Source organism: Nycticebus coucang, chromosome 24 (genome assembly GCF_027406575.1).
Source record: "Nycticebus coucang isolate mNycCou1 chromosome 24, mNycCou1.pri, whole genome shotgun sequence".
NCBI classification, from domain to species: Eukaryota; Metazoa; Chordata; class Mammalia; order Primates; family Lorisidae; genus Nycticebus; species Nycticebus coucang.
The window spans coordinates 30219213-30245835 of record NC_069803.1 but is presented as its reverse complement, the minus strand read 5'-3'; the positions used below and the strand labels follow the sequence as shown (position 1 = coordinate 30245835).

General features: G+C 43.0%; 1 protein-coding gene across 6 annotated transcripts in view; it reads right to left on the bottom strand.

Annotated features, from left to right (window-relative positions):
* Positions 1-26623, bottom strand: part of SLC20A2 (solute carrier family 20 member 2) — a 98506-nt gene that overhangs the window by 70715 nt on the left and 1168 nt on the right. Inside the window, exons 1-3 of one of the 6 annotated variants that reach the window (XM_053578197.1) lie at positions 25322-26282; positions 22554-22669; positions 20823-21494 (exon numbers count right to left, since the gene is read on the bottom strand). The exons of 3 other annotated variants lie outside the window; for them this stretch is intronic. The gene's annotated coding sequence lies outside the window, so the exon portion shown is untranslated. Of the gene's footprint in view, positions 1-20822; positions 21495-22553; positions 22955-25321; positions 26283-26623 lie in introns of those variants that run through there. 2 more of the 6 variants (XM_053578196.1, XM_053578199.1) reach the window with 2 other exon arrangements.

The following is a 26623-nucleotide window of genomic DNA, read 5'->3' as shown; positions in this document are numbered from 1 at the left end:
CAGCCTCACATTATCTTCTTGTCTCTCCAGTTGCCAGAAAGGCCGCATTACCTAGGTCTTTGGTTCAGGTCTTCGGAGGAAATAAAGCTCTTCAACAATGACTGAAAATTGGCGTGCAGAGAAGAACTGGCACCTGCAGAAACTGCTCCACAGCATCGAGAGGGGGCGTCCTCCCTGACTCATTCCACCCTGATATCAAAGCCAGGAAAGGGCACACACAAAACACTACAGGACGATACTCTCACAAGTAGAGATGCAAACATCCTCACCAAAACGCTAGCAAACTGAATCCAACAGCACATCAAGGAGATAACTCACCACAGTCTAGTGGGTTCATCCCAGGGATGCAAGGATGGTTCAACATACTCAAGTCAATACATGTGACTCACCACATAAACAGAATTAAAAACAAAAACCATCTGATCATCTCAATAGATGCAGAAAAAGCATTTGATAAAATCCAGCATCCTTTATGATAAAAACTTTCAACAAACTCAGCATAGAAGGAACATACCTCAAAATAATAAAAGCCCTATATGACAAACACACAGCCAGCACCATACGGAATGGGGAAAAGTCGAAAGCATTTCCCCTGAGAACTGGAACAAGACAAGGACGCCACTGTCACTACTTCTGTTCAAGATAGGTCCAGAAGTCCTAGCCAGAGCAATGAGGCAAGAGAAATAAAGGGCACCCAAACGAGAAGAGAGGAAGTCAGACCTCTGTTTGCTCACAACATGGTCCCATACCTACAACACCCTTTAGGATCCTAGAGTTGGTCAATAAATTCATTAAAGTCCTAGTTACAAAATCAAAATACAAATCAGAACATTGATATGCATTAATAATAAAGCTGAAATCAAGAATTCAACCTCATTTACAATGGTTGCAAAAAAAAAAAAAAGCCTAGGACTATACTTTATCAAGTTGGTGAAAAATCTCTAAAAAGAAAACTACAAAACACTCATGAAAGAAATCCTAGATGATACAAACAAACGGAAAAATATCCCATGCTCCTGGATTGGAAGAACAAACAATCTACAGATTTAGTACAATTCCTGTCGAAATACCAAAGCCCTTTTTCACAGAATTAGAAAAAATAATCCTAAACTTCATTTGGAACCAAAAAAGAGCCTGAACAGCCAAAGAAATCCTAAGCAAAAAGAACAAGACTGGAGACATCACGTTCCCTGACTTCAAACTATACAACAGCAACCCAAACAGCATGGTACTGGCATAAAAGTGGACCCATAGATCAGTGAAACAGTAATAGGGAACCCAGAAATAAAACCGTCTACCTACAACCAGCAGATCTTTGACAAAGCAGACAAAAACATACACTGGGGAAAGGGCACCCTGTTCAATCAATGGGGAAAATTGATAGCCGTACGGAGAAGAAGGAAACTGGATTCCCATCTCTTAACATATACACAAATTAACTCAAGATGGATTAAATACTTAAATGTAAGACCTAAAACCATAAAAATTGTAGAAAACCCTATGAAAAAACTCTTCTGGACATTGGCCTAGGCAAAGAATTGATGACTAAAACCCCAAAAGCAAATATAACAAAAACAAACAAGAGGGACTTAACTAAAAATATCCTCACAGCAAAAGAAATAATCACCACAGTAAAGAGCTTACAGAATGGAAGAAAATATTCACCAACTATGCACCTCACAAAGGAAAAGCTCAAATAACTCAGCAAGGAAAAAAACAAATGACCCCACTAAAAAGCGGACAAACAACAAGAACAACGATTTTTCAAACGAAAATATCCAAACAAAAAGAAAACATCCAAATGGCCAACAGACATATGAAGAAATGTTCAAAATCACTATTCATCAGAGAATGCAAATGAAAACCACAGTGAGATTGCCACCGTCCCCCAGCCAGAGTGGCCGTTATTAAAAAGTCAAAAAACAATAGATGTGGACACAGATCTGGTGACAAGGGACCACAGTCCCACTTACTGTTAGGGACGTAAATCAGTACAACCTCTGTGGAAAACAGTACAAGTTCTCAAAGAACTAAGCGTAGATCCAGCACTGGATCGAGCAATCCTGTAACTGGGCACCGAGGGATAGAAGTCATCATATCAAAAAGATGCTGAACAAGTATGTGTGTCACAGCACAGTCACAAATGCAAATACACGGAACGACCTAAGTGTCCACCACGTGATGAGTGGCTAAGAAACGCGCTATGTACACACACACACACAATCATGGAATACTACTCTGCCATGGAAAACAATGAAATCATGTCTTTGTAGCAACTTGGATGGGACTGAAGACCCCTACTCTATGTAACACAGGAGGAGAAAAATAAAATACCAGATGTTCTCGCTTATAAGTCCATGGGTACATGCGGTCACACAGAGTGGAATAACAGATGGTGACGGACTCCAAAGATGGGAGGGCTGAAAAGTTACCACTGGGAGCTATGTACACTATCCCAGGGATGTGTACACTAACAGCCCAGATCCCCCAGCTGCACAGCACACCCATGCAACAAAACTGCACTTGTAGACCCCTACTGAAATTTTAAAAATGACTGAAAGTTACACTTTTTATTTTCCCAAACTGAGAACCTTTCATGTAAACCATATTGAAAGAAGACGCTCTTGATAGTCTAGATTTTTTTTTTAAAAACCCTTCTTTTTAAATAAAATAACAGAAACAAAGTATCATCTTGATTTTGAAAAAGACAAATCTTGCCCTTCTTATCCCACATTATTAAAGTAATAACCAGCTGGACTATTCTAGTTGTTCACACGCAGCATATCAACTCTGTATACCCAAATCACACCAGATCAGTATTCACTGTTCTTTGAATCTGCTTTAAGTAAACCATTTCTTCTCAAAAGAGTTTTGTGGCAATGTTCAGGAAAAATAATTGAGATAAAAGGAAAATAAGTAACACATCCCTTTAAAACAATATCCAGAAGAGTAGGTCTGAGATCACTTGCTAAAGTAACCTCCCTCCAAACACCTTTAACTTAAACTTCCTGAAAAAAACAGGAAGAACAAATCACATTGAAGTTGCAATTCTTTAGAATGTGTTGGACAATTCCGAGACACATGAGGGGGAAAAAAGTATCAAAAATAGCCCAGAGAAGGATTTGACAGCAGCTAAAACATAAAGGCCAGGGGTGAGATCAAAATTAGAAGCATGAATGTCTACAAAACTGTCCCTATAAGGGTATCGGTACGTTAGTAACTAAGCTGGGATAATCTACTGGGCAAAATAAACAGCCACTCTCTGTCCCTCTCACAGAAATCTCCAGAGTCTCGGGAGACAGGTATGTCACAACTATGCTGTTATTTGCAATTACATTCAATGTTTGGGGATTTTTTTTTTTTAGTGAATATTCCATATATTCTTTTTTTTTTCTTTATTGTTGGGGATTCATTGAGGGTACAGTAAGCCAGGTTACACTGATTGCAATTGTTAGGTAAAGTCCCTCTTGCAATCATGTCGTTTGGGGATGTTTTTAAAACCCAGTCTTAGCTTTCCTGGTCCCTGATGATAAACTTCCTCTATTTTCATCTCTCCTCCTCACAAACGCATGTAAGACGGAAAACCTGGCCATGTTCCCAACCACGTGGGGCACACAGTCCTGACTCTCGTCCTGCACCCCGCAGTCTCCCCGATTCCCCAGAGGAGCTGCCGTCTGTTTGTTCTCATCCACTGATTTGCCCACCCAGCTCACGGGGAGCCGCTTAACCTGGTGCCCAGGTCTAGAGAGACGATTGAACAGCGTCCTGTCTTCTAGGGCCCAGTGTGCTCTGGGAGACGGCCACGCACATGGTTATGAGACACTGGAAGTCCTGTAACCAAACTTTGCACATAAGTATGGGATGTAGTTATCTCTGGGGCTCGGGGGAGGCTTGGCAGAGACAAGGTGGAAACATTCCGGAAAGAGCGATCGGTTTAGGCAAAGGCTCCGAGGTAGGAAGCGACACAGCACGTTCTGGGAACAGCAGTGTGTGCAGCGTGCAGGTGACAGGATGTCAACGGGGAGGGGTGGTGAGGCTGAGAAAGCCGATTTGTGCAGGCTGCTGGGTTCACTTGGTGATCCCGTAGCCCCGAGGCTCTTACCTCCAGACAGTCATTCAAATCTCCCGGAAAGCTATGAAACTACTGATGCCTGGTATTTTTCTAAGTGTGATAATTGGTCTGTGATGGGGCCTGGCCTTCGGTATTTTAAAAACCTTCCCTTGCAGTAATTCCACTCTGTGGTCAGGTGAGATCTGCTGCTATAGGCAACTGGGGAGAAAACACCTGCATGAGCAGGATGGAGACGCAAAAACGGGTTTTACAAAGTGACCCGGTGACAGACTGGAGAGGAGGTGGGGAGGAAAGCCTGGTGTGAAGGCAGAGAGAATAAGAGGCAGGAGAGACTCTGGAGGAAGAACCGTAGCACTGGCTTCAGAAGAGGAGCGAAGGGTGATTTCCACTTGAGTTATAAATAACAACACTGTGTCCGCAGTGTCTGGTGCCACACTGAGCACTTACCTGGCACTGATCTCACTGATTTCTCCCACTTCTGTAGGACACACTGCTATCCCAGCAAGCCCACAATAAAGAAACCGAGATGCTAATTAGCGTGTCCAAGGTCACACGGAGAGAAGTGTTGGGGCAGGAATTCCATGCCAGACAGTTGTGGGACTAAGCTCTTCCCATGCTAGCTCTGACGAAGAGGTGACAGGAAGGTACAGCTGGAGTAGGGTTAGTGACGGAAGTGACAGGAGGGTACAGCTGGAGAAGATTCAGTGACGGAAGTGACAGGAGGGTACAGCTGGAGTAGGGTTAGTGACGGAAGTGACAGGAAGGTACAGCTGGAGTAGGGTTAGTGACGGGAAGTGACAGGAAGGTACAGCTGGAGTAGGGTTAGTGACGAGAGGTGACAGGAGGGTACAGCTGGAGTAGGGTTAGTGACGGGAAGTGACTGGAAGGTACAGCTGGAGTAGGGTTAGTGATGGGAGGTGACTGGAAGGTACAGCTGGAGTAGGTTTAGTGACAGGAGGTGACAGGAGGGTACAGCTGGAGTAGTTTCAGTGACAGGAGGTGACAGGAGGATACAGCTGGAGTAGTTTCAGTGACAGGAGGTGACAGGAGGGTACAGCTGGAGTAGTTTCAGTGACAGGAGGTGACAGGAGGGTCCAGCTAGAGGAGGTTCAGTGACAGGAGGGTACAGCTGGAGGAGGTTCAGTGACAGGAGGTGACAGGAGGGTCCAGCTGGAGTAGGGTTAGTGACAGGAGGGTCCAGCTGGAGGAGGTTCAGTGATAGGAGGTGACCGCAGGAGCAGGTTTAGTATGAGAGAGGTGCGACCACAGATACAAAAAATTTCGTTTTAGACATGCCTCGTTCAAGAGTACAAGACCCCATCTGTGAAATCAGACAAACGGTGAGAGCAGCTCCGGTGACAGGGCAGTTGTGGGGCTCTGTCTGGGGCAGGGGCCGTGCTAGTGCTAGCACTGTCTTTCCTTAAAAGTGTGAAAACAGACATGGGACATCAGGAGCACCCGACACTAAATCCTGGAGCCACATTTGAACCCCGTGAGCCTGTCTTCTGAACCTCTAACCTACACCCCTCTGGTGTGATGAAAGGAATGAAAACCAGGGTACCCAAAGTGGCAACAGCCCCCACCTGTGCCCATCCTTAGTAACCTCTTATGAGTTACTGGCTCGTGTGGAGACTACTGTTCCAAGACTACTAGTGTGAACAGTAGGGTTTTATAAAAAAGTATTCATATAAAGCCTTTTGCAATAGACATCCATTTCGACAACCTAAAGGATTTTCATACAGCTTCAACTATTAAAGGGGAAATAAGGGACATCTTGGTCTCAACCAAATTAAACACACTGTGGATACGTCACACAGGTCAGTTTGCAAACACGGGGGCAAACCTGAGAACATGATCAGCACAGTAAGTTCCATCCAGTGACCGTCACCCAAGTCAGAGCCCAAGTCTAACGGCAACAATGCACCTGCGTTCACCTCATTTCACAGGAAATGGTGAATTTCCTTCTTACTCACATTTGTAATTTGAAAACAGTGCGTTACTTTCTCTCCAAAGTAATGAAAATGAAATCTGAAAAATGAAATCTTAAAAACAATATACACAGCATATCCTAGTTACTCCAGGTTCAACAGTAGAGTCACCTACAAACCTGCTCATAACAACTTTTCAGCATCTTTGAAATTACCTGTACTAACAACCAGGTGGCAAAGGTCAAAAGCATTCTTTCCATGGAAGGCCTTTTAAAGCAGTGGTTCTCAACCTTCCTAAGGCCGCAATGTATTTTCATCGTTAAAAAGGGGTCACGACCCACAGGTTGAGAACTGCTGTTTTAAAGAAACTGTAATATTATCCTAGTATTTTCTCTGGGTTTAGAATAAAGGTACCTAGGGGAAGAAATGGAAAATTTCCACTCAGGAGTCCTTGAAGTCCTGCTGTACAACCTTTCACTCCAAGCAGGAATTCAGTCCACAGCCCCCACCCAGTCACCCATCGCCCGGCGTGAGGGCTGCTCCCAGCGGGAAGTCATTTCTCTCCCCAGCAGCCCGTCAGGTTGCTGGAGAGCTCGCACACCACAGGGCTCCGGGTCAGGCCAAGACAAAATCCTCTGCCTTGAGATTTCTGTTCATTCATTCACACATTTACCGAGCACCTCTGTGCCCTGCAGCGTGCCAGATACACACGTAGCCTGATCTCTGGGTCGTGTCCTCTCCTTCAGACCAACCCCGAACTCCGTGAGCAGCAGCTCCTCGGTGACCCCACTTCTCCATCGCTATTCTCATCTCCCTCCTTTGCCAACATCCCACCTACAAAGTGGTTCGGAGACGTAGGCACAGTTCATCAAAGGCAATTTAACCTGCCCCTGCCGTAGTGTGCGCTGAGGTAACCTGAGACTGTGGCCCATTCTCAGCAGCCACGGCTCACAGAAGCCTGGGACCAAATAACCCCGAGCTATTTTTAATCTTGTGTTTGGGATTGTCTTCCACCCCCAAGCATTTCTCAACTTCTGCAGATGACTTACCCTTAGTGTATCTCATCATGCTGATTTTAGAACATTATTACAACCTATTCAGATTATTTTTAATCTAGAGTCTGCTATCTATAGTATCTGTCATCTCTCCTAGCTTCACGTCATCTGGAAATTAGACACATTTATTTCAATCCAGGTCTTCACAGAGAGACAGAGAGCGCTGATTACGAATGTGCTGCTGATGGTATCTCAGAGTACTTCAGAAGTTCTCTAGATTTAGGAATAGTCTCTGATGCATACGTTATCAAACTTTAACCCTTTCTGAGGCAATAGCGCCACTGAAAACCTGACAAAAGCCATAAAATGGACATTTGTACATAATTTTGCAATCAGTATCAGATGGTCTTCTGCTACGGGGCCCTACCCTAGGGTTTCTAAGACCTGCGAAAAATGTTGTGGTCACTAGGATTCATTGAGATCAAAGCTTTTTTTTTTTTTTCTTTTTGATAAAGTCTCATTCTGGCTCCCTGGGTAGAGTGCTCACAGCAACCTCAAACTCTTGGGCTCAAGTGATCATTGCCTCAGCTTCCCCAGTAGCTGGAAATACAGGCGCCCACCACGATGCCCTGTTAGTTTTTCTATTTTTAGTAGAGCCGGGATCTTGCTTTTGCACAGGCTGGTCTCAAACTGCTGAGCTCAGGTGATCCATCTGCCTTCGTCTCCCAGAGTGCTGGGATTACAGGTGTGAACCGCCGCACCCAGCCAGATCTAAACATTTTAAAACAGTTGATTTTCCTAACTTAGGAGTTAGTTAACCATAAATCAATTGAGATTAAATCATTAATTCTCAGTAAAGAAGATACCTAGAAATCTGACCAAAACCAGAGTATAAGAAAACTTCAGAAACAAAAGCCTAAGTACCCAATGTCGTATGTACAAGAAATTACCGCGCCATTATTTGTAGCTGCAAAAAAAAATTTAAAAAGAAACATCCTGAATTGTCCATTCACAGGGGAATGCCTGAATAAATATGTGACATAAAGCCATATCAAGTGGCTATTCATATTTTATTCTTACTGGCCTTTAAATTTTATTAATATTTTCAGAACAAGAGTTGACTCTGCCTCTACTGACATGGAGGAACTGCCCTGATATACCAGGGAGAGAAACAGGCTTCGGAGTAACACGTAGCTTATGATCCTATTTAAAAAACAAAAAATTCACAAACCTTACAGGATTGTATCTACTTTTCTAAGTACAGAAAAAGGTATGGGAGAATGTGAGTGGGGAATTAATTCTTGTTTTTTTTCCATCCTTAAAAATTACATCAGAAAAAGAAAAGAAAAACTGTATGCGGCTGACAACAGGCTCTATCAGCGCGCAGATTCCTTGCTGTTTCCACGCAGCTTTCACGAATGTTTCTCTCCAGAAGTTTCTCACCCATAGCATGGGCAAAGCAAAGCCCAGTTTCCTTTCTGACTTCTCAAGGATTCTGACTTTCTGTTTTGGGTATGTTGGGTATTTGATTCCATTTCACAGGCACATCCTTCTGTGTTTCATGGTTTAAATGGGTCCACCATTCACACGTGATTTTCTCCCCTCAGGACAATATTCATCTCAACAGAGCCGCAGAGCAAGAGCCAGGTGAATCCATCCTGAGTCCAGTCCATAAGGGAAGCTGCACTCAGCACAAAACTATCAGATTATAGGGTGAAAAAACATGAGCACAGGAGCTCTTGCTGCTAATTCAGTGGTTCTCAGTCTTGGCTGAACCAAAGAATCCCCTTAGAGGCATTTTTTAAAAGTACCAAGGCCCGAGTGCCACTTCTGAGGTTCTCACGGGTGTGGCCCAGGTGTGGTTACTTGCCTAAAGCCATCGAGGACAGTGACCCCAATGCCCCATGGGAGTCGAGCGCCGCACCGCTTTTCACATTTCACCTTTCCCTTCTCCTGTTCCAATTTCTTACAAAGGGCACTTACATTATCAGTTATTTTAAGCCTAGCCAGCTACACTGGGGAAAGCCAAAACCTATTAACCAGCGACACCTGTCCATTGTCCATAATTTATACTGCCCTTATGTTGACCTTTGATACATGATTTAAAGATACTTAAATTTATGGTTATCATAGTTAGGAGCCCCTCATTTGTCAAAGGAATATTTGCAGGCTCATCCTAATTTATTATTATTATTTTTATTTTTTTATTTTTTTGCAGTTTCTGGCCGGGGCTGGGGTTGAACCCATCACCTCCGACATATGAGACCGGCACCCTACTCCTTTGAGCCACAGCTGCCACCCCTAATTTATTATTTTTTATTAGCCTGGGAGACAACGATTTTGTATACATCTTAGGACCCCAACTGTGTTGTTAAACAAAAGTGCCAACACTGCTCTACCAATTAGACCTTAGTCAATTAATGAACTTCTTGATTCTTTGTGATAATCTTTATAATTACTTAAAAAATTCTTCATACCACCCAGGGATACCAAAAAAACCCAAAAACCTATCCCCTAGATAGCTTTTAAAACAAGTACCTACGTCCAGGCCAGCTCACTCAGAATCTTACAAAGTGGGGCCGGGCCTTGTTATTCATTATAAAAATGCTTCCAAGGTGATTCTTGAAACTTCAGCCACGTTGCAAAGAATTGATACAAAGAAAACCATTACTTGAAATATTTCCCGCATTCAAATTTAGTATATGAGAATAGTAATATTCTCCACAAGAAAAATGTCAATAAAACATGAAAGGGGATTTGCCAACAACATGAAATAGTGTTTATTGAGAATGCATGTTATATTACAGTACATGTAAAACAGGGTTCCAGACTTTGGAGTCACGCTGCAAATTATACAGAAAGATGTTTTAAAACAATGGGCAACGTATGGTACATTAAGAAATAATTGTCTTTATATATCTACAAGTCATGACTGCATTACCATCATCCTACAAATGTCCATTAAATTTTTTTTTTTGAGACAGAGTCTCACTATGTCACCCACAGTAGAGTGCTGTGGCATCATAGCTCACAGCAAACTCAAACTCTCAGGCTTAAGCGATTCTCTTGCCTCAGCCTCCCAAGTGCCTGCCACAAGACTACAGGTGCCTGCCATAATGCCTGGCTATTTTCTTGTTGCAGTTGTTATTGTTGTTTAGCAGGCCCAGGCCAGCTCAAACCCACCTTGGTGCATGTGGCTGGCGCTGTAACCACTGCGCTACAGGTACTAAGCCTAAATTTTTTTTTTTTTTGATCTAACGGTCACACTTATAAGCATTTATCCCAGAAAAATGAAAACGTAGGCCCATGCAAAAACCTGTACACAAATGTTCACAGCCAACTTTATTTGTAATATCAAAAACTGAAAACCACTCAAATGTCCTTCAATGGACAAATGGTTAAACTGGTGCAGCCATACCATGAAATACCATCCAGTAATCAAAGACACAAACCACTGATTCACACGACTCGGAGGGGTCTCAAAGGCACTGTGCTGGGTGAAAAAAGCCAGTCTCAAAAGGTCACCAACTGCATGATCCCATTTGTACAATATTCTCAAAAAGGAAAAATACTATAAGAGATGGATAGCAGGGGTGGCTATGAAGACGCAGCATGGGGAAGGCCTGCGTCTCTATCTTGACTGTGGTGGTACTTTGACATCTACTTGTTATCAAACTTCACCAGACTACACACAAGTGAGTCACCTGGAACCAGCGAGATCTAAGTAAGTTCTGAGACTGCACCAATGGCAGCCTTCTGGTTTTGATCTTGCACTACAGTTACCTAGTGGGGAAGTGAGAATGGTACGTGAGACCTTTCTGTACTACTCCTGCAACTTTCTGTGAATCCGGGATCATTTTAAAAGAAAACATTTTTTTAAGCTTGGGAAAAATGTGAAGGGAATCACCTACTTGATATACATAAACCATTCATCTTTATCTAAGTGATGGGAAAGGGGAAGGGCACATGGGGAAAAGACAAACAGATGGCTAGAGAGAAAAGGCAGCTGGTGTGATAGAGGGCTTACTGTGCGCCTAGGCTGGCTGGTGTGATAGTTAGAGCGCTTACTGTGCGCCTAGGCTGGCTGGCGTGATAGAGCGCTTACTGTGCGCCTAGGTTGGCTGGTGTGATAGTTAGAGCGCTTACTGTGCGCCTAGGCTGGCTGGCGTGATAGTTAGAACGCTTACTGTGCGCCTAGGCTGGCTGGCGTGATAGAGCACTTACTGTGCGCCTAGGCTGGCTGGCGTGATAGTTAGAACGCTTACTGTGCACCTAGGCTGGCTGGCGTGATAGTTAGAACGCTTACTGTGCGCCTAGGCTGGCTGGCGTGATAGTTAGAACGCTTACTGTGCACCTAGGCTGGCTGGCGTGATAGTTAGAACGCTTACTGTGCGCCTAGGCTGGCTGGCATGATAGAGCGCTTACTGTGCGCCTAGGTTGGCTGGTGTGATAGTTAGAGCGCTTACTGTGCGCCTAGGCTGGCTGGCGTGATAGAGCACTTACTGTGCGCCTAGGTTGGCTGGTGTGATAGTTAGAGCGCTTACTGTGCGCCTAGGCTGGCTGGCGTGATAGTTAGAACGCTTACTGTGCACCTAGGCTGGCTGGCGTGATAGTTAGAACGCTTACTGTGCACCTAGGTTGGCTGGCGTGATAGTTAGAACGCTTACTGTGCGCCTAGGCTGGCTGGCATGATAGAGCACTTACTGTGCGCCTAGGCTGGCTGGCGTGATAGTTAGAACGCTTACTGTGCACCTGGGCTGGCTGGCATGATAGTTAGAACGCTTACTGTGCGCCTAGGCTTGCTGGCGTGATAGTTAGAACGCTTACTGTGCGCCTAGGCTGGCTGGCGTGATAGTTAGAACGCTTACTGTGCGCCTAGGTTGGCTGGCGTGATAGTTAGAACGCTTACTGTGCGCCTAGGCTGGCTGGCGTGATAGTTAGAGCGCTTACTGTGCGCCTAGGCTGGCTGGCGTGATAGTTAGAGCGCTTACTGTGCACCTGGGCTACAGCTCTTCTCATTGAACTCAACAATGCAGTGAGGTCGCTGCTGAGTAACAGTCTCACTTTCCAGATGAGGAAACTGAAGGTCAAAGACAGAGTCGGTCAAGAACAGATGGGGACAACTGGCAAAAGTGTCAAAGTTCAGAAAAGTAAGACGATTTCAACACAAAGGGGATTTTAGGAAAAAAGCATTGTTGTAAAAAGGGTTTGAGAAGTACCTTAAAATCTGCAAAGGAGCTGAAATGCTACAGACCTAGATCCTAAACATACTCACGTTCATAGCACACTACGCTGAGGACTGCGCCTTCCAAGAACCTAAAACCCACAACATACGTTAGGCCAGAATAACAGAATACACTTGACCACAGATGCATTCAAAGCTGTGGTTTTTATTAATCTTTCAATTTTTGCTCAGGAACAACGAGAAACTTAATACTGATTTCTCCTCTTCAAAAGGTGCTCACTGAATGGAATTAAGTTGATAAAAGTGAGCTAGAACTCAGACGTGATGCAAAGAGAACACTCAACACGGGAGGAAAATCAGGCTGAATGACTGTAACAAAGCCATCCTTGGAAGGAGCAGGAGCAGAGGGAGGTTGGCAGGGCTGTCAGACGCCAGGCACCAAGTCTAACCCTGCATTGGAATAAGACACAAATCTCAGGGCAGCGCCTGTGGCTCAAGGAGTAGGGCACTGGTCCCATACGCCGGAGGTGGTGGGTTCAGACCCAGCCTTGGCCAAAAACCAAAAAAAAAAAGACACGAATCTCAAGGTCATGAACAATACTGGCTAGCAAGATGAGTATTTATTTGCCCTAAGATAGTTTTAAATAAAATCATGCAGTTAAGACTGATTTCATCTCAACTAGAAAAAGCCAGAGGAAAATTTCTGTCCCTTATTGGCCTGTCTCCAATTTAGATCATTGCGTATTGTAAGAGTGTGTCGAGAAACAGCATGTTCTAGGGTGAAGTCCAACTGAGTAGTGGAGATTTAAAAGGAAGCTTGTTCTAGTTAAAAGCTTCTGAGCAGCGGTTGTTCTCTAGAAAGAAATAGCATCTTGATTTTAAAGATCAAGTGAAACCTCAGGAAAAGACAATATTCAAAACAATGGGAAAACCAATCACCCTCCTAAGTCACAGCCGGTCAAGAATTCCACTTAATGAGCTGCGTGAAGAAAACGGAGTGACTGCTGTCCATTCCTCCCAGAGAACCACCTCTGATATCCAAGGCGTTCTCTCCTCTCAAATCATCTTCTTAAAAGCAAATTCAGTTATGATATCAACATGTTGGTTTGCTTAGCTTTGTAAGTCCGAATGCAGGAAATAATACACAGGAATATTTACCTGACATTCAAAAACTCTCCACAGAAGATCTAAGAACAGATACAGCACTAACCCACATCCCGGGGTTAAATCTGAAAAAAGTTCTCCTGGTCCTGTCCTTGGGATTTTTTCCTCGGGGCACAGACAAAAGAAGTGTTAATTGGGGTGGAAAAGCAAATACAGAGTTAGAAAACCAGTGCCACACGCTGTTTATGAATCTCTGCCTCTGAAGAACTTGGAAGAGATGAATTTATTTCTTCCGACAAGACACTTAAGAGAATATGTTTTCATAAAAGCCATAACCTAGGTGGTGGACACAATCTCTCTCTAATCCCAGGGGATTATACCAAGGAACCATATTTTCAGTAAACCTATTTTCTAATCCATGGTGAATACAAATTTTGAAAGTTTTTGAAACTAAATATCCTTGAATAGAAATGTTTTTTTTTTTTTTTTTTGTAGAGACAGAGTCTCACTGTACCGCCCTCGGTAGAGTGCCGTGGCATCACACAGCTCACAGCAACCTCCAGCTCTTGGGCTTACGCGATTCTCCTGCCTCAGCCTCCCGAGCAGCTGGGACTACAGGCGCCCGCCACAACGCCCAGCTATTTTTTGGTTGCAGTTTGGCCGGGGCCGGGCTTGAACCCACCACCCTCGGCATAGAAATGTTTTTAAGATGTGAAAATGGGGAGGTGCCTGTGGCTCAAAGGACTAGAGCACCGGCCCCATATGCCAGAGGTGGTGGGTTCAAACCCAGCCCTGGCCAGAAACTACAAAAAAAAAAAAAAAAATAAGATGTGAAAATGGTATTGTGATTTGAAAAAAAATTCCTTTTGAATATATTAAAATATTTATAGATGACATGAATTAATACCTAGGATATGCCTCAAGATAATATAGTGGTGGACAGAGTGGGTAGGAATTTTAAACAAGCTTGGTCACAAGTTGATAAAGCTGTGGCTGATAGGGACGGGGAATCAATTATACTGTTTTGTCTTCTTTGATATATGCTGAAATTTTTTAGCATAAAAAATTGTATATATCCTTTTTTTTTTTTTTTTGCAGTTTTTGGCCGGGGCTGGGTTTGAACCAAAAATTATATATATCTTTGCATGGAAATACAATACACCCATGCGACAAAAAGCTCTGAGACTTAGGCAGAAATCCAGATTTTTGAATGCCCGTGCTGTACTGCATAATTCCAGGCAAATGGCTAATAAATACACTGACTCCTGTTTCTAAAATACAGGGCTAGAACATGATTTCTCAGGTCACTTTAAGGTCTAGAGTTTTTACATAGAGAATGCTGTTTTGTTTTTTCTGAGCTGAGTTGAAATTCGTCTTATTAACAGTCTACAGTGGCTGAGTCTATATAGAGATGGCACAGGTGTCTCAAGACAAGGTCACCTCTAAACAGCTCCCTGAGACCACCGGTGCCACAGCCACCATCAGCCCTGATTACAGGAACAAAGAAAGAGGAAGGGAGGTGACTCCTGTGAGAAGATCTCAACCCTAAAGTGCTATCATTAAATACATGATGGTGCATTCTTAGCACGGACACTGGCTATTTAAAAAATGAAGATACAGACCCACAATGGTAGGAGTGTGGCAAGGGGGCGACCCGCTAAAAGTCCCCAGTGGCCAAAGCTAGAACATCTGAGCAATAAATCAAGTAGTAAATGTCCACCAAGAATAAATATCCATTAGTCTATACTGATACAAATGACTCAACAAAGAAACGGAGGACAGATAAATCTCCTGTCCAGAATTCTGCCCTCAAGGAGATGACTCTCCCCTCCCTCAGTGTGGGCTGCTTTCCTTCCTAAGAGGACAGCCTGCAAGGTGGAGGACCCTGACACATACCAGCCCAGCCAGCAGTCAAGGTCAACATCACAGCAGGAGGTACGCTGATCATCTGGTCATGCTGATCTCCATACCTCTGAAACACTGTGATAAAAATGGCACCCGGCCCCAGCTGAACTGCAACCAAAAAATAGTCGGGCGTTGTGGTGGGCGCCTATAGTCCCAGCTGCTCGGGAGGCTGAGGCAAGAGAATCGCTTAAGCCCAGGAGTTGGAGGTTGCTGTGAGCTGTGTGAGGCCACGGCACTCTACCGAGGGCCATAAAGTGAGACTCTGTCTCTACAAAAAAAAAAAAAAAAAAAAAAAAAATGGCATCTCTGCTCTGTGGTCCCCCCAAAACTCCCAGCCCCAGTTTCATCAGGAGAAAAAACAGTCAACAGATCCCAATTGAGGAACATTCTACAAAACATCTGACTAGTACACCCCCAAACTGTCAAGGTGATAAAAATAGGAAAGTTCAGAAAACTGCCACAAGCAAGAGGAGCCTAAGGAGGTGTGTGAGTAAATGTAGCACACGGTGTCCAGGGTGGGATCCTAGAACAGAGCAAACAGGAGCCGGAGACTAGGGAGACCTGAATGAAATGTGGACTTCAGTTAATAGTAATGTACCCACATCGGTTCATTAATCTGAGCAGATACGGGATGCTAATGTAAAATGTTAGTAACAGGGAACAGACGTGGAGTACACGGACATTCTCTGCACTATAATATCCCTGCAACTTTTCTGCAAATCTAAAACCTTCCTTAAAAAGTCTGTATTTTAGAAAAAGGAAAACCATTTTAAATGAAGACATGAAACATATAATGATGTGGAATGATGGCCAAGATGTAACAAACAACATTCATGTCATGAACCTAGCTGTGTCTGTACAACACACGTGTGTTTACACACCAGAAAGTCAGGAAGAATGCAGGACGCAACACCCACCTCTGCGTAGCAGAATCACCAGCGATTTCCCTACTCTCTTCTTCACACCTCTCTGCATTACACCTGATTTTGTTTTTTCTCTTAACCATTAATTTCACTTAACATTGAGACTTATTACTTTTATAATCAAGAACAAAGTAATCTTATTTTGGAAAATATTGGTGTACAGCAGAGGATTGATAAAGTATTCCTTAGCTCCAAATAACATACATTTATAAAATAGCCAAATTTTACTTGTTCAATGGGAACTATTTTAAAAGGTAGCACAGAAAAGTGGTTGAAAGAGTGGAATTTAATCAGACTTACACTAAAATCCTGGCTTTATCACTTATTATCTGCCTGACCTTGGGCAGCTCCAAAGTTCCCCCAATTTCCTCATTTTTAAAATGTAATACAACAGACTTACTGATCTGGGGAATGCCCCCAATATTCCTTATTTACTTATCAATATTTGTATGTTATATACTACATGTGAATGTATGATATAAAATATTTTTCATACCATCACATTTTATTAGGAAATACATACCAGCAAAGAGAGTTACGTCAAGAGTTAGATGTGCACCGTGCCCTATCAAGGCTCCAAAATGGGAATTATTATTGTTAACAGTATGAATAAGTAAAAATTCAAGAAAAAAATGTTATCAGAAAAATCTTTCTCAGAGAGCATAACCGGCGGGAGTGAAAGGTACACCCAGCACCTCAGCTCACGCGGAAACTTCTACAGCCATTTCCCAACCATTTCTGCTCAGGAGACACTTGTGATGGCAACGAGGCAGCCACTGCGAACGCGCCCACAGCACCACTCTGAGTCTTCCAGAGAACACAAAGGAAAGCCGCTTTTCTAATCATAACCAGCTCAAACTAAGCTTTGGAATATTAATGCACTTTTCCCTTTCTATGGGAACACAGCTTTCCTCCTTATGAATACAAAGTCAATACAAAGTAACACCAGCCACAAAACACTCAACTCAGAAGCCTTTTGATTATAAATAATAACTTCTTAAAAGGTTTTAGATAGAATACATATTTTGATCTTTATCAAAATCCTGGGCTGGTAGCTCTATCTCCACACAATCCTTATCAGACACAAAATCACAGCGTAACAGACAAGGCTAATCGTGCAACAAATTAGTGAATTTTCAAAAGGCCAAACAACTCAGGTCAGAAGAATAAAATTTTTCAAGCAAAACCTTTTCAGAGCCTGATTTATCATACGGTCCAGGCCATAGACCCATATTTTAAAGACTTTATAATTTAGGGAGATAATCCACCACAAAAAATAACAAACTATCAAATGACTGTTCTAATTTCTTCTATATCAGAAATGCATATTGTTCAGGCTGGTTCTCTCAAGGGAGGTTAATTCAAACATCATCTTTTAAAATGACAACAAAAAGCTAGATTTTTCTCAAGTCGCAAAACTAGATATAATCTTAGAAATATACTCAGGTTGGCATGTATCACCTGATCTTGAGATTATAAGCCAGTTGATTTCATAACATACTCTAAAACTTCTGTAACCAATATATTTTACTCCAGCTTTCCTGAAAGCAGTCATCGGGAAGACCTAGTCCAATGTTGACATTCTCCTTGCTCAACAGACTTTACAAGCCTGTGGCACATTTCCCTCAAACATGCTCAATTGTTGCAAATTTTAAGTTCTTTACAAATGGTTTTGATTCACGGAAGAGACAAAAGTCACTGGGAAAGACATCTGGTAAACATATCAAGCCAAATAAAATATACTTTATTAATAAAAAGAAAGGGGACTAACTACAATAAGAAAGTATGGTTGGTTTTCATAAAAACCATAAAAGCAAATTGAAAACTGGAGTTTCCAGGACTATGAGCAGTCACATTATCTCCATAATGGAGTCTTACTCCCCGAAGGGAATTTTCTTTTTTCCTCCACCACATTCTCCACCAGTTGTTGAGTTCTCCAAATTCTAAATCATGACTGAATAAGAGACCACACTGACACCTCCTGCAGACTCATCTCACTCCATCCACGCAGCAATACTAGATGTTACCACCATTTCGCAAATGAAGAAACTGAGGCTGAGTGTTGAAAGCAACTTGACCAATTCACACAGGCAATAAGGACAGACCAGAGATTAACTCAGACCTAGAATATATACTCACACCAAATACATACATATATGCCTGCATTTTAGGTTTTGACCTACACCATCTGACTCTCCCTATTGGTCTATTCCTATCATGGGGGCTGCGTATGTATATTTGACCATGGCCATGCTGTTCTGCAATCAATCACTTAGTAATACTTCCTACTCAATTAATTATAAGTTTCCACAAAGAATGGACCACACTTGCTCATCTCTGTAGTTCCAGAAAACAGACCCAAGACTTAGCATGTCTCCATAAATGCCTTGTTAGGAGCCTCGCTGTGGCCTTGAGGCCCCACTAGTACAGCTGCTCATGGTGGTGACTGTTACGGGATGACTACTGGACTACTGGCTGCTCTTTCAGCTCTCAGGAATTCAACCACCCTCACCAGGTAAGGAAAGCCCGGCAGCAAGAATACCCAGTGTGATCAGCCTCTTAACATCTCAAGACTGCACGATATGTGATGGATAGGGTTTTTTGTTCTAAGTTTAAGGACTGCTCTCACATGAATGTACCTCTCGCTGTTTACATGCACTGTAATAAAAGTAAATACACGGAATATACAAGAATAAAGGATAATACCACACAATGTCAATCAACAGAATAATATAGCCTATAATCCTAGCACTCTGGGAGGCTGAGGAGGGTGGATCACCTGAGCTACAGCGAGACCCCGTCTCCAAAAACCAGCCAGGCGTTGAGGCGGGTGCCCGTAGTCCCAGCCACTTGGGAGGCTGAGGCAAGAGGATCTCTTGAGCACAAGAGTTTGAGGTTGCTGTGAGCACTCTACCAGAGGCAACAAAGTGAGACTATGCCTCAATTTTTTTTTTTTAAAGAAGAATATAAAGTCTTAGCAAAAGCTATCTTCTCATTAAAACTAGAGTCCCTGGGCAAGACCGCACAGTTTCTGCGCTTTCCCACGTAAGAAACTAATGGGGTCAGTTGTCAATGACACTTTGAGAATACTGTAATTACAACATGACACAGGTTAATACTTAAGGAGACATCAAGTCTCTCAAAACAAAATGAGTATTTACAGGATTAAGTCGCTGTTTTGTTAAGCGTTAAAGATCTTGGAACTTGAAGGGGAATGTAAAAATATAAACGACCAACACTAAAACTGGTTAACAGATACTGATACTTTCTGTTCTTTCAGGAGACCTTCTACCTAATCAATGTCCCGGCTTGTGGTTTCTGTTTTCCTTCCACCGCTAGAAAGTGACTGAGTCTTCTCTACCACTTACCTTTCTCTTCCTCCCCTCCTCCCACCTCTGCCCCAGACCTACTTTGGAATTTCTTTAATCTTTCAAGATGCTAGAGCCATAGCCACAAACTCCTAATAAAGAGTTAAAATGGCAGGATCACACACTAATCCTGACTTTCTTTAAAGTAGTAGTCTTCCAGAAAACCAATCTAATTCTTAGAAGCAGAAGACACAGGAAGCTCAAAGTTCTAAGAAAAGTTAACAGTAATTGATTCATCCAGCTGCCCAGGAAACACACAGCAAGGGGCTGTGCTCCACCACACACAGCAGACCCCTCTGGTGGTGCCGGAGCCTGGTAAGAGCTCCAGAGCAAGGGCATCAAGACCAGAAGTACAGGAGAACCAGCGACTTGGAGAGAAGGAACCTGAGCGGACGACACATGGGGTAGGTCAGTGAGCCACAGAGACCACCCTGACAGGGGCCACAGTGGAGTGAGAGTGGGACAGCAGGGGCTGAGTCAGGAGAGACCACAGCAGGAAGGAGGCACGCCAAGTCTAGAGAGGGCAGAGAAGGGAGAACGTGGGAGGGGGGAGGCAGGGTCACTGAAAAGGCAGGGAGCAGGCAACAGACAAGAAAGCAAACAAGAAATTCTGGACAGAGAAGAGAAAAGATGTAAAAGTGGGACCAAGTGATACAGGATAGAAGGGAAATAACAGGAATGACATAAAACAGCCCCATAGGGAAGGAAATATGGAAAACCCACATACTTTATAGGGTTTTGCTTCATTAAGCAAATTAAAAATGAGTCCTTTTGGTTTCCATTTTTCCCTATTGGGCAAAACTTGATCGGTAAGAGCAAAAACTTACAATTTATAGAAAATTATTGAGAAGGTCAAGCTGGTCATACAGGAGTTGAAAACAGTTGAGATTTACTTAGAGATTCACTCTAATCAAACCAGTTCCTCACTAACCACGTGCACCTGCACACAGATGACCTCACGACCAACTACTGTGTCTGTTATAACCTCCCTCCACTCCTGGCTAACTGCCCGTGCTGCTTACTGCCCCCCAAAAAGGTACGAAGGTAAGATTACATCCATACTGCTAGAAAGAAGTTTGATGGAAGTCAACCTCTTAACTTGATGCTTAAAAGATGTTAAATTTCCTATAAATGTCTACATCACGTTATTTGAAAACAGAACGGAGAGATCACCTTCACTTCCGTACAGAAAATGAGCAACAAAAACACACAACAAGGACATACAGAAAGAGAGAAGAGCTACGCTGGAAAGAGCGGGAATTACTGCTTCTGAGCCTAGAAAATTAATCAGGGTACGACAGCAACTCTACCAAAGGTCTCTTTAGGAAGATATAATTCTTACTTTTAAACTCAAAAAATACGGTAATCAGATCTTCAGTGTGTATAACTGTTCAGAGAAAGGAAGCACACACAGGCGGGGTGGACAGCGGAAGGTGAGACGGAGGTCACGATGAGCACCAGGTGCAGCACAGCCATGAAGCAGCCGCCCCCGACACGGCTCCCCGTCAGCAGTCACACGGGGAGGGTCACGCAGGGAGGGTCGCTCCTGACACCCACATAGGACAAAACTCTGATCAGAAGGTGGTTGCCAGCCACTGCAGTACTGGAAAATAACTCCACTATCACGCACAAAAGTGGATAGTGTGACAGAAATAACCTAAGAAATGACAACAGCAATGTGCCAGAGTCTTGTCATTCACGTTTTCACAACTATCTCCTTTCAGCTGCTCAAAAATCCTGGACTTGCTTCTGGGATGTGATTTTTCTTCCTTTTTTTTTTTTTCATTCTTCTGTGAAAATCTTCCTGAGTCACTTGGCTGTGCAGTCCCCTCACATACAGCTGACACATCCTTATTTACTTCTGGAGGAGCTCGCCCCTCCACAGGCTTCACGGAGACTTCTTGAAGGAACAAGCCTGGCCCGTTGGTCTCTTTTGAGGACAGGCCAAAATTAGGACTATCTCAGATTCAAAGACCGCATGGAAGCCAGGCGTGCTGTTTCCAAGGTAAGATGCCTTAAAAAAAGAAAAGTTAAAAATCAACCGGATTTTTTTAAAACGCTAATAATGCAATGCAAATTTTCATACAATATTATATTTCAGCCAAGACTGAAAAATAACTAATTCAGATAAGAAAGAACCGTAATTCCCCCGGTTATGAACAAGATAGGTTCTGCATGTTTGTTCTTAAGTTGAATTTCTATATAAATTGGAAGTACATTTATGTATTACCTTTAATTGCCTCCAAGTGAGATATGTCAGTCATATGTAACTGGGGGACTGCCTGTATTAATGTTTTATTTCAGATTTAAGTATATAATTTTTTTTTTTTTTGTAGAGACAGAGTCTCACTGTACCGCCCTCGGGTAGAGTGCCGTGGCGTCACACGGCTCACAGCAACCTCTAACTCTTGGGCTTACGCGATTCTCTTGCCTCAGCCTCCCGAGCAGCTGGGACTACAGGCGCGCGCCACAACGCCCGGCTATTTTTCTGTTGTGGTTTGGCCGGGGCTGGGTCCGAACCCGCCACCCTCGGCATATGGGGCCGGCGCCCTACTCACTGAGCCACAGGCACTGCCCTAGTATATATTTTTTTAAATAATTAAAAAGGGCATCACAGGGTATCTAACAAAAATATTGTAAATAATCGACAGTTCCTGACATTAATAAAAAATGTGTTAAAACTGTATAGATGGGTCAGGCACAGTGGTTCACACCTGTAATCCCAGCATTCCGGGAGGCGAAGGCAGGTGGATTGCCTGAGCTCAGCAGTTTGAGACCAGCCTAAGCCAGAGCGAGACCTCATCTCTAAAAAAATAGCAGGGCATTGTGGCTGGCACCTGTAGTCCCAGCTACTTGGGAGGCTGAGGCAAGAGAATCGCTTGAGCCCAAGAGTTTGAGGTTGCTATGAGCTGTGATAAACCAGTGTATCATTTGCTCTTTTCTAAAGAACCTCTCGTTCAGGAAGAGCCTTAGAAGAAGATTAGGGCTAATGTGCCAACTGCATAAACATTTTGATACAGACTGACACGATGTCCTTCCAGGGGACCCGGACAGGTAACACAGAACACTGTACCTGCACAGCGTGCGTCTTCCCTGGCTGCCCACCAGGTGCGTGGCCCACGCTTCAATCCAGGGCACCTCCTCCCCTGAGTGCTGGCCAGTGGGCGTGGTGATGGACAACTCCCCTATCTGTGGAGTCATTCAGATTCAGCAACTCTGTTCATGCCTGATGGTCCCAAAATAATACTGCCAGCTCCCAACAAAAGGGATACAGAATTGGGCTTTCAGAGAACACCACTGTTCTTCATCCTGCTGGAATCAGTCTCTAGGCCCACATCTACCAGCTCCAAACTCACTTTATTCCAGGTTCATCACCAAACCAAACACAGCATTTTACGTTTTGTTCTATCAAAAAATATTATGTGGTATGAAGAGGCCTTCTGATACCAATGAACTTCTCTATTTCTCAAACCACACTGGAAAAGTGGTTCAAGATTCCAAAAACGGAGGCTGGGCGAGGTGGCTCACGCCTGTAATCCCAGCTGGAAAAGTGGTTCAAGATTCCAAAAACGGAGGCTGGGCGAGGTGGCTCACGCCTGTAATCCCAGCTGGAAAAGTGGTTCAAGATTCCAAAAACGGAGGCTGGGCGAGGTGGCTCACGCCTGTAATCCCAGCACTCTGGGAAGCCAAGAGTGGATTACCTGAGCTCATGGGTTCGAGATCCACCTGAGCATCAGCAAGGGCGAAACCCCGACTCTAAAAAGGGACGTTGTGGCGGGTCTATTCTAGGTCTATCCAAGTCCTCAGCTACTTGGGAGGCTGAGGCAAGAGAATCGCTTGAGCCCAAGAGTTTTAAGTTGCTGGGAGCTGTGACACCACAGCACTCTACCAAGGGTGACAAAGTGAGACTCTGTCTCAAAAACAAACAAACAAACAAAAAAAGATTCCACAAAAGGAGAAAGCTAAAGGGCAGAGGTGCACAGGAAACTCAGTAGTACCCACATTATGGTAAATTACTACTACTAGCCTTTCAAATCTAGTAAGTGTTTAAACAAAGATGCATGAATATACTGGGTATCACTCCGTATTAGTTTATTGGGTATAAATTTTTTGACACTAAATTAGTAACACAAACAGTCACTGTCCTGTGTCCTGGTGAATCATGGTTCTAGAATTCAACATCTATGAAGAATTTTAATTGTCATTCAGGTCTGAGATTCGAAATTCATTGTGTCCTATCCTCCCCTCATCTTATTCATTTCAATATACAGCAGCCCTCAACCATTTCATTATCAGCTTCTTCTGTCTGGAATACCCAGCACTGTTTCTATAGCTCATAGTCATCACAACCTTCTATGCTACTTTGAAATTTTAAAAAGAGCAGCTTTGACAGCTGTAAAAGTAGTGCAAACATCTAGATCTCCCCTCTAAGTATTAAGTAAATTCCCCCCAGAAACCACACTGACTGGAAGCCACTGGCTGCTTATTACTCGAGGCATGATCTTGGGCGAGTCTTAACTACTTTGCTGTGCCTTCATTTCCTCATTGGAAAAATGAGATAAATGCACCTATTTGGAAGGATTCTTGTGAGATTCACATTTTATGCAGCACATAAATATTCCCTCTTATTATTATTGTTTCATTTAGCTCTAAACCAGTGGTTCTCAACCTTCCTAATGCCACGGCCCTTTAACACAGTTCCAGTGGGTCGAGACCCACAGGTTGAGAACCGCTGCCCTAAACTCTCACATTGTTTCACAAGGACACACAAGGTTTGCCCAACTAACATATTACCTACTATTTGGAATATCTTTGCCATTTCCCCAGGGTATGTAAAACATTCACTCAACAGGTAAATATAAACCTACTCTGTATATACAGAAGGGCTCCAAAAAAATGTACGCACATTTTAAGAAAGAGAAAACCTGTATTAAATTTTTAACACTCAAGTCACATTTGACTTCTGTGATTACAAGAGGTGCTCAACGTAAACTGTATTCATCTTTTCTTACTGGCACATGTTCAGTATTATAATTTTAAGTTTTTTTCTTTCTTGAAATGTGTATACATATTTTTTGCACCCTCTGCATATTGCACTGGATATCAAGGCGGACCTCAAGAATAGTACTATATGGATAACCCCTGGCCTCGAGGAGCTTACATTATGAGTGGACAAACAAAATATATGAAATACTCATGTGACAATATAAAGCCATAAAAGACTAAATGCCAAAGTGTGGTATGAATAGTTAACACTCAGAGAACTCATGGCAGGCTGTACAAAGGCCAGGCTGGGGCGACCCTACACCTTAGAACAAGTGGGATCTTCGCTAGTGCAAAGAGAGGATTCCGATGTCCTAGTCACACAGCATATAGTCACTGAGCACCTTCGATATGACAGCTGCTATTCTAAGCCCAGGAGAAAAGACAGTGAATGAGACCAAAAAAGTCCCTGCACTCAGGAAGCGTAAAGGGTGCTCCACAGGAAAGCAAGGTTTCAAAGCGAGCAAGGTTATGTCTTCCAATCACAGGAAACATAACATCACTTAAATGACTTACAGCCAGGAGACAATGCTGTTATTATAGTCACTATGACTTTACAACAGAGACAAACATACAGAAATGGCTGCAGTGGAAAGTCAATCATTTTCATATACTGAAATGTGCTGTTTTCTAAGTCCGTTCCATTGTTTATAAAGGGATCTTCTCCATATTTTCTTGATACAAATAACATAAGAGATTTATAAATATACACAGTCAACATTATTGGGCTCAATTCCTAAACTGTGCCCAAAGAAAAGCCTAGAAATGCTTTGACCCCTCTCCCCCCGCTTCACCTACCAGCAACTGTCCACAAACAGCAGAGCTGAGAAAGTGCCAAAGGCACACGTGGAGGCAGGAGTCGGGTAGTCACCCTGAGACACAGTTGTATCAACTCCAAAAGAAAACATATGCGCATCTTTTCCCTCTAAGATCCTTCTACTGAGGACAACTCTCCACTCATGCCCTTCCCCCAGAATGCTTTTAGGTAAAGACACCCTCCTGCAAATACCAACTGGCAAAGCATTCTCAACCTTCTTCTCTTCCCAAAGATGGACCACTAGAATCTTCTGGTAAGTTCCAATAAGCTTTAACCACAAAGAGACACACCTCCAAGTACTTTTCCTTATATTATCTCTGGTCTTTTCAACCACTTCTCAAAATGTAAACTGTGAGACCCCCATCCTCATCTCAAGTCAATATTAATTCCAACTGTTATCCCTAAATAAATGACAATGTGTAAACCAACTGTACCTTTGGAAACATGGCCAAAATAAATTTGTTAAGCCAGCGAAAACTACTTAATCCAGTCAAAAACTTAAATTTCTTAATGCTGAATACTTAACTCAGCAGTAACCATATGTTGAAGATATTTAAAAGCAAACTAAAGAATAAGAGACACAAATCTTTCACAACTACCTACAGTGTAAATAATGTAACATCCTTTGTGAAATTGCTTTGTGAATTGTGCTAGGTTCTTCAATAACGTGACAGCCCCTTGTTTTTATTCCCTTAGTTTAGTATTGGAAATTTAGTCTCCTTTCATTAGGACATTTGTTTACCCTTAATTAGGAATGTAACTTAGAAATTAAACAGGAAAACAGGTCCACTTAAGAATGGGCTATTAGGGCTTTCCCAATACTCTCATAGTCTGTTCATTAGGTGACAGTATTATGTAACCGGAAACTTTGATAAATAAGAGATGCAGAACTTTGGAAACTATTCAAAAACTACAGCAATAAAGAGACTAATTGGAGTTCTATGAATTTTTAAAGCCATCTTCTGACTTGAAAAACATCAATTTACTCTGTGGGTCACTTTGGATCACCAAGACCCTTATTTTACAAAAGGAGAAACAAGTACTGAATGCACACATCCCACAGTGGACACACTCAAATCAAACTCACCCAATCAAACGTTTTTGAGCAACCCATGCTTGTGCAAAAAGGTGTCGCTGAAGAGTTAAGTGAGATACACCGAGATGAAGCATGTAGATCATTTCACAGACGCCTGGCAACCAACCAGTCATTACTCGACATTGCCTTGACGATATTCCTGTCCTTAATTTTCCAAATTATATATATATGACTGTGCACATGCAAT